The sequence below is a fragment of the Mus musculus genome, chromosome 15 (assembly GCF_000001635.26).
Source record: "Mus musculus strain C57BL/6J chromosome 15, GRCm38.p6 C57BL/6J".
Classification (NCBI taxonomy): Eukaryota; Metazoa; Chordata; class Mammalia; order Rodentia; family Muridae; genus Mus; species Mus musculus.
The window spans coordinates 11,966,867-11,975,665 of NC_000081.6; the positions used below are offsets into that span (position 1 = coordinate 11,966,867).

Here is an 8,799-nt window from a genome sequence, read left to right on the forward strand (position 1 = left end):
ATGTCCCCCGCAGGCTCTGTCATTCTGCCCCAGTTGGTGTCGCTGTTCATGATGTGTAAATGTAGTGTCGCTGAAGGAGGCATGTAACTGAGGTGGGGGGTATTGGCAGCTGGGGGTATTGATGAGTGGGAGGGGCATTGGTGGGAGGGTAGGCTTCAAGAGTAAAGAGTTTCCCCTGCTTCCGATCTAACCCCTATGCTTCCTGCTTTAACCGCTATGGAATGGGCTGTTAGGAAGCCACCTTGGAACAAGATCGCCGAGGCAAAGAGTTTGAGGAATGTATCTCATCTCTCATCCCTTCTTCTCTGCCTGCTTCCTGGCTGCCAAGAGGTGATGCTCTGCCCCTCCACTTCCTCCTACCACGATGCCTTGCCCCGGGGCTCAGAGGCAGTGGAGCCAGCCAGCCGTGGACTGAAACCTTTCCTCCCTTTAAGTTCGTGTCTCAGCTATTTAGTCACAGGGATAGGAAGCTGACCAGCACATGGTGTCCTGCTTGCTAGGGAGGAACGTGTTCCCTGAGGTCCTCTAGGGCGGCGTTTCTCAACCTTCCTGACAACGCTGCCACCCTTCAAAACAGCTCCTCCTCTTGGGGTGACACCAACCATAAAGGTATTTTCATGGCTACTTCATAACCGTGAATGCCTGTGTTTTCCTATGTTCTCAGGTGACCCCTCAAACCCCAAAGGGGCCACGACCCACAAGTTGAGAACCGTTGCTCTAGAGCACTGGACCAATTTAGGTAAATGGACAAGAAAGCCTTAGTGGTTTGAATGAGATGTGTCCCATAGCGTAGAGTAGTTAAACACTTGGTCCCAGGTTGGTGGTGCAGCAAGAGAGGCTTAGGAAGGGGTGTGCACATGCTGAAGGAGGTACGTCACTGGGGGCGGGCTTTGAGAGTTTAAAGAATTAAGCCACGCCAAGTTTCCTCTCTTTCCTTTTTGCTTCAGGTTCCCTCGGCTTTCTGTCCATTCCTAATTGTGACTGTTGCTTGCCGTCATGCCTCTCTCCTCCAGCATGGACTCTAACCCTCTAGAAACTGTAAGTCCAAATAAACTTCCTTCTACACATTGCCTCGGCCATGGTATTTCATCACAGCAGCAGGAAAGCCACAGATAGAATAGGGACACGGTATGAGATCATCTTATTCGCAATTCTCTATATCACAGGGTGACTAGTACTGTAATGAAATACCATGACCAAAGCAACTTGGGGAGGAAAGGGTTTATTCCACTTACACAGCACCGTTCATCACTAAAGGCATGCAAGACAGGAACACAACCAGAGCAGGATCCTGGAGGCAGGAGCTGATGCAGACGCCATGGAGGGAGGCTGCTTACTGGTTTGCTTCCCATGGCTTGCTCAGCCAGCTTTCTTATAGAACCCAGAACACCAGCCCAGGGATGGCACCACCCACAACGGTCTAGGCCCTCCCCAAGAAACCACTAAGAAAATGCCATACAGCTGGGTGTTACAGAAGCATTTTCTCAATTGAGTTCCCTCCTTTCAGATGACTCTATCTTGTGTCAAGTTGACATGAAACTAACCAAGACACACTATAAAAATGATATTGTGTGGGACAGGCATGGTGACACCTTTAATCCTAGCACTCAGGAGTCAGAGGCAGGTGGATCTCTGTAATTCCAAGGCTAGACAAGGAAACATATCTCGTATACACACACACACACACACACACACACACACACACACACACTGACATCTTGCAGAATAAATGGCCAGTTCTTTATAAAGGTCACATGAAGGGGGCTAGAGAAACTACTCAGTGATTTAGAGCACAGGCTGTCTTGCAGACAACTGGGGTTCAGTCCCCAGCACCCACATGATGGCTCACGACCAACTATAACTCCAGTTCTAAGAGAGTTAATACACTTTCTTGGGGGGGGGGGGCTTCTTGGGCATCAAGAACACACACCAAACAAGCAAACATCCTTTTTTTTTTTTTTTTTTTTTTTTTGATTAAAAAAAGGGTGTGCATGGAGTTAGCCACAACAGTGAAGTAAGGTGAACTATGAGTCCATTCACCTGACCAGGAACTAGATAGATCCCTTGTATAAACCACTCTGTCCATAGTCCCGCTAAGGGGGGATAAGTAAGCCAGGGTATACACCAATTTACTCATCCATCCATCCATCCATCCATCCAACCACGGGGTACCGCTGGGACTTAACGTGCTTTGAAAGAGGAAGCTGCCACCCACGGTACAACAGCAGCTGCATTTTTTTATAAAGATTTTATGTATGTGAGTACGCTGTCTCTCTGTCTTCAGACACACCAGACGAGGTGTGTGTCCCACTACAGATGGTTGTGAGCCACCGTGCGGTTGCTGGAAATTGAACTCAGGAGCTCTGGAAGAGCAGTCAGTGTTCTTAACCTCTGGGCTGTTTCTCCAGGCCCAGCAGCTCTCTCTTAAACCGTCTGCTCAACTTTCTCCAAGACAGCACTGGCAAACCTTAAGGCATTCCCACATCACCTGGTGATCGTGTTGACAGAGGAAGCCTAGGATGAGACCTGAAATCTGTATTTCTAATAAGCTCCCCCACGGAAGGATACTTCCCAGTCTAATCAGCTATTTTTTTTCTTTCCAGTCATATTTCACCTCAGACTATGAGGAGGAAACAACGAAGTCATAGAGTCCGTCTGCCTTTCCTGATTCCCCAGCTATCAGCGGCACAATTTTCACATGAGGCTTTCTGAGCCCCTGAAAACCGCGCTGCTTCACGCCCGTCTCTTTGTGGATTCCATCTGGAGAGCCAACATGATCACTGCCTCTTCGTGGAGTGTCAGCCTCACAGTGTTTTACTGATACAGAGAAACTCCTGTGAATGGAATAAAAGCCTCGAAATCCAGAATACTCACTCCCCATGTGAGGCCACAGCACCAGATCATAGCAGCGACAGTGGTGGGCCGAGAGGGCGTGGTTACCGGGAAGGTCTGTTGAGTGTCTTAAATACTCTTCCCTTAGATGTCTTCATACATTTTAAGGGAGTGAGCTAGCAGCAGTTATATTTTTTATTATTTTTTTTGAGATTATAATCACATCATTTCCCCCTTCCCTTTCCACCCTCTGAGCCTTCCCATATACCCCTCTTTGCTCACTTTCAAGAAAATGGTCCCCCTTCCTCTATTAACTGTCATTTCATGCAAATATGTTTATGCATATATATTACTAAACATACAAATACAACCTGTTCTGTCTGCATAATGTTACATGTATATATGCTTTTCAGGGCTGACCACACGGTATTGGATAGCCAGCAGGCGTGCTCTTCCTTCTCTCGGCAACGTAGAGTAGCCTGTAGTTCTTCATGTAGGGTTGGATCTTCTTGGGCCACCCCACCCGACCACCCCAACCTCACCCAAGTTAGCATGTCTATTTGTGTCTTCTGTAACCAGCCCATGTTTAGTCAGTAGGTTGCTGAGAATTCACAAGTGTAGCCCCTGGTGTCCCTAGCTTCATCTTTTCATCACTTATCTTCCTGTATTTTCAATTATTCAGTATTTTCAATTATTTTAAGAGTTCCACACAACATATTTTTCAGTGGCAAATAATATCTAAGAACCAACACAAGTAACGGTTGGGGGTGGCCTGGTGCTGCTGTGCATTCAAATGCTAAATTCTGTACTCCAAGATCTGGCTGCCCCAAGAATTCCCACATATGCCAGCCTTTGTTGGGTAAACCTTGTTCCCCAATTTAAATCTATAGGTTAAATAAAAGTGGTAAATTCCTGGGGAGAGTAGGAGGCGGCAGGGTTTTAGTTACCAGGCAGGGATCACAGGCAGGGACCAAGAGGAGAAGGAGAAAGGGGGCGAGAGAGAGCACAGAGGAGAAAGAAGAAGGGAGAGGAGGAGAGCTCCATTAGACTCGATGGACCAGGAACACGCGCCAGAGTCAAAGGGTCTGCCAGGACAGACAGCTGGAGCAGAAATAGCCTAGAAAGACTCAAACAGCAAGTATCTGGGGAGCAGAGCTGGGGAAGTAGCCAGCCTCGCTAGAGAAGTGTAGTAGGGTGGTTTACCCCGTGACCGCACTAAAGCTAAATGAACGCCACATAATCTGAGTCTCGCTCACTTGAAAATCTAACAGGGATAGAGGACTCCTGCAAAGTTAGAGCTTGAGGAGAGACAAGTGTATTCTGGATAAAAGTTACTCAAGCTGGCTGATCCAAGATTAGAGATGACTTATGAAAATGCATGTAGCCTGACTTGTTCGTTCTACATAAAATTTTAAAATTAATACTCTGTTTGCTAAGGATGCCCTTAAAGTGTTTTCAGCTTGTGCTAAATCTACCCTGTGAGCCAATTTCTTTGCCATGCTTTTTAAAACATACGTTATCCCCATAGGTGGAAACGTCATCAATTTAATTTATAACGGATCTTTTCCCCAGGTTTGCTTTTTTTTTTTTTTTTTTTTTTTTTTTTTTTTGGACAGTCTTCCTCTTGTAGCTCAGGCTAGCCTGGAATTTACTATGTAACCCAGGCTGACCTCAAACTCAAAGTCCCACTGCCTCAGCTTCCTAAATGTCAGGGACTACAGCCATATGCCACCAAACTCAGCTAACTTAGATACATTTTAAAAAGAAACAAGTTCATTTGTTACTGTAAAGCAATATTTATATTTATGGCATTTGTTCAAAATCACATCAGAGCGTTTATAATGAAGATGTGGCCACTACACTCCAACTTTCCCATCCGTTTTATGAACAAATTGGTCAGCTTTTTCCTTGTCTTTTTTTTTTTTTTAAGATTTATTTATTGGTTATATGTAAGTACACTGTAGCTGTCTTCAGACACTCCAGAAGAGGGCGTCAGATCTCAGATTACGGATGGTCGTGAGCCACCATGTGGTTGCTGGGATTTGAACTCCGGACCTTTGGAAGAGCAGTCAGTCGGGTGCTCTTAACCACTGAGCCATCTCACCAGCCCTCCTTGTCTTTTTTTATTGAAGTTATATTAACTGAAGTGTTAAAGTTTGACAGGTTTAATAATAAAAATTATGTCTTTATTTTTTGTTTGTTTGTTTATTTGTTTTTCATCTAATATTTGTTGTGTTCTGTGCTGTGTTTTGTTCTGGTCCCGAGCTGACTGGAAATCATCTATTTCACCAGTTTGACCAGTGTGGTCACCGTTCTATCCCCTTCCTAGCCACCAGGTGGTGCTGCAGGACCGTCTCCCTGTTGCTTGCGTGCTCCTTGAGCTGCGGTAGAGCTGTCTCAAGTGTGACACAGCACGAACTTTCCAGATTTCCTTGCACGGAGCTCTCTTGAGTGTGTGATCCAAAGCCATCAAGAAACTCCCTGTACACAGTATTAATTCATAGCTCACGATACGTCTGGCTTCCTAGGCAGCCATTCATAGGCCACACCTATGTTTAAACATCTATTGGCGCTACAAAAAAAAAAAAAAAAAAAAAAAAAAAGCAAGAAGAGTCCAAATTTTCCAGTCACAAATAGAGAATCGAGTTCTGAAGAGTCCACCTGACGATCAGCAACAGTAGTTCCTCGGCCTGATGCTTTTATAAATCATCAAGACCTTTTTCAACAGACGCTTCCTCAAAGACGTCTGCACCAGACAGGGAGGAGAATGGAACCTGCCAATAGTCAAGTGTGCCACCACCTCCTGCAATAAGGCTTCCAACTGGCGCTTGGGACCAGGAGTCCCATTTCCTGCCTGTATATCTGCCCTGGCCACATTTCAGACTTCCACATTCACTGACTTCCACCTGGTTTGCTCAGGTAATCTTGCAACCAAGCTTGCGGGTTGAACATGGTAGGAACACACTCTGCCAACTGTAACCTTAAAACAAACCCTTTCTTCCTCAAGTTGCTTTTGCCAGAGTGTCTAATCACCTTAAAGGGGAAAGAACTAAGGCACTCCACAGAAATGTACTACATGGGGGGAACTTCCAGACCTGTGTTGGCGAATACTATGGTGTCAGGAGCGAGAGCCCTCAGGGAAGACAAAGATGCTCCGCCAACCCTTCCATTTGGCTACTCGCAAGCTGTATACCTCATCGTAAAGTAGTCATAAATTGAAGCCAGACATAGCAGGGCAAACCTGAACTCTCAGCACTTGGTTGACTGAGCAGGAGGCTTGTGAATGTGAAGTTACTCCGGGCCGCACAACAAATATGTCTCAAAAGAAGAAAAGGCTAGCCCAGGCAGGCATGCCACTAGAACAATCGCTGAGGGCTTGCATCTGGCAGAGAGATTGAGATCGGCCTGGGCTTTTGAACTCTCAAAGCCTACCTCTAGTAACATTATCTCCAGCAAGGCCATGCCTCCCAATCCTTCCCCAAACGCTTCAGTAACTAGACCAAGCATTCAAACCTAGGAGCCCAAGGGGGGCCATTCTCATTCAAACCACTACAGGCGGTTTTGGAAAAGTACTTTACCTCCAAACTCTTTCAGTGGAAACATGGAAGCATACATGTGTGCGTAGATATATCTACAATTTATTTTCAAACAGCAAGACAAAAAACATTGTGAATTAACGAGTGAAGAATATGTTTCCTATAACCATTTGTTCAAATTTCTCATGTACTACAAATGTACTACATGGGGGGGGTGGGGGGGGGTGGGGACGGACTTCCAGACCTGTGTTGGCGAATACTATGGTGTCAGGAGCGGGAGCCCTCAGGGAAGACAAAGATGCTCCGCCAACCCTTCCATTTGGCTACTCGCAAGCTGTATACCTCATCGTAAAGTAGTCATAAATTGAAGCCAGATTGGTTTCCTATAACCATTTGTTCAAATTTCTCATAGGTTTGGAGTTTATGAATGTAAAACCAAGCCCGAAGTAACTGAGGTGGGAAAAAGAGTCCAAGTGTCTAGTACAGTGAAGCGTAAGGGTCAGGGTTTGCCTGTCTTAACAAAGTGCTTGCCTCGCATGCACAGAGCCCCAAGCCCGAGCGGCACATAAACTACTGTGATGATGCACATCTATAAGCCCAGCACCCTGGAAGTGGAGGTGTAAGTCAGAAGTTTAAAGTCCTCCTCTACTACGTACCAAGTTCAAGACCAGACTGAGCCACATGAGACTCTGTCTCAAAAAGACACACAACACTAGTGTAATGGTCACTTTTATTTCCTCAGGTCAAGGAATGAGATGAGAGCTGTGCCCAAGCTGTGTGAAGGCACGGCTTGGGCTGAGCCCGGAGCATTTCTTTCTCTGTTCTAACTATCCCTAAGTCTCGGCATTGAAGCTTCCGGCCTCTGTACAATCTAATCTTCCAAGCTGAGTGATTCCATCCAGCTTCTCTTGGCTTTTGCCTGAATTGCTCTGCTTGGCCTCAAACCAACTTTGGCAATGTTCTAATCTTCTGGCTCCTTCTGTTTTTCACTTATGTCTACCTTGTTCTCTCTGTAATCTGACTCTAAAACTGTCATACATATTCTCTCTCTCTCTCTCCCCCTCTCTCTCTCTCTCTCTCTGCTCTTAAGTAGCCTCTCCTATGCTGTTCCTGTATGAGCTGGGTATATCCTATCTCTGACGCATTCTGTCAAATCCTTCTATGACCTGTCACTTTGTCTGCCCCTCAATTATACAGCACTTTCAAACATGGCTGTTTTCGTCTACAAACCAACCTTACCTTCATTCTTTGGAATTAAAGGTGTGTACTAAGGGCATGTCTGTAGTCCAGCCAGATCACAGACCTCGAAGGTCTTTCGATGTGATCCCTTGCCAGAGCAGCCATGTTGCTGGACTAAAAGTCAGAGGGGCCATCTGTGGTGTTACTTCCTTAGTAGAGGCATTAGGCTCACAAAACTCCCAAGGTTCTTCAGTACAGAATGGAGAAAGCTTAGCATTCCTTCTTTCGTTATCTACAGTAATACCTTAGGTCCCAGTACTGAAGGGACGGCAGCTGCTGGGATATGTCTTGCTAAGGGGAAAAGGGAGGCGTGACAATTGCTCCTGTGGGAGGTTTGAAGTTCCCAGACCAAAAGCTCCCATCTTCCTTCCAACCACAGTCGTCACTTGAACCAGTGTTTGCCCTGACAGCCAAGCCAACCCTGACCCGGTCCACAGCTGCTCTACAACCACTGGGAGAGTAATTCAAAGATGTCATAAATGTTTCTAACTCTTATTTCTATGTGATTATTTTCTCCTTTCCTTACACACCTTTATTCCAATGAAGTGTCTAAAATTTTAATCCCACTTACTTAACCATAGTTACTAGGTCTACCGAGGTCATGCTATCTGGTTGCAGTGTCTACTGGACTAGAGTAGGAGTAACTAACTCACTTCGCTAGTTAAATACGCTAGTTAAGAGCGAATCTGAAAGGGTTCCAGAAAGCATCCTACGCTCACCCACCGTAAAGATCCTGGTTGGTTGGTTAGTTAAATACGGCAGCATTTCCAGAAGAGAAGGAAGGTTCTCTTTCTGAAAAAGGGTAAGTCAGCTTAACAAAAACATAGGTGGGGGATGAATGCTCTCCTCTGTCGCTCCCCTTTCTCCTCCTGAAGTTGAACACCATCTTCCTTTGCCCTTGGACATGGCAACTCTAGGTCTTAGCCCTCCAGCCTTGGACCAGAAAGCTTCACCCTTAGCCCTGGTCGTAGGGCCTTCAACCTTGTTAGCCTTGCTTCTCTGCTTCTCCAGTCTGTGGTCCTAAGTAGGATCTTAAAGCTCAATGATCAGGCAGATGCTCATCCCAATACTCTGAAGGCAGAAACAGGCGGATCTCTGTGAGTTCAAGACCAGCCTGATCTATGTAACAAGTTTCAAGGCCAGTTGGGATTACATAGTGAGTTCCTGGTTGGTTGGTTGGTTGGTTGGTTGG

The 8,799-nt window shown here is 45.9% G+C and overlaps 1 long non-coding RNA gene across 1 annotated transcript; it reads left to right on the forward strand.

Annotated features, from left to right (window-relative positions):
- Positions 1–195: 195 nt before the first annotated feature.
- On the forward strand, positions 196–3,217 carry 1700047G03Rik (RIKEN cDNA 1700047G03 gene). The gene is made up of 3 exons (NR_040447.1): positions 196–330; positions 948–1,038; positions 2,604–3,217. It is a non-coding gene; the product is annotated as an RIKEN cDNA 1700047G03 gene (long non-coding RNA).
- Positions 3,218–8,799: the final 5,582 nt, after the last annotated feature.